The sequence below is a fragment of the Mesitornis unicolor genome, unplaced genomic scaffold, assembly GCF_000695765.1.
Source record: "Mesitornis unicolor isolate BGI_N332 unplaced genomic scaffold, ASM69576v1 scaffold29339, whole genome shotgun sequence".
Taxonomy (NCBI): Eukaryota; Metazoa; Chordata; class Aves; order Mesitornithiformes; family Mesitornithidae; genus Mesitornis; species Mesitornis unicolor.
Window position 1 is genome coordinate 1 of NW_010208423.1, and position 257 is coordinate 257.

The window sequence follows — 257 nt, forward strand, 5'->3', positions numbered from 1 at the left end:
CAGTCCAGCTGCGCAGTCTCCAGCTGGGGATTGTCTTGCCTCCGCGGTCGAAGTATCACGTCGGGGTCACCACTTGCAAGACGACCACAGGACTCCGATACAACTCTATAAGAGTTATAAATCGAAGACTTTTATTTTATCAGAAACTGTGCTTTTATAGTCCAAAATTCCTTAGTCATACTACATAAGCATTTCTATTGGTTACATATATGTGTCCATATTGTCTAAGCTAATACATGATTGGTTACTATCTTAAG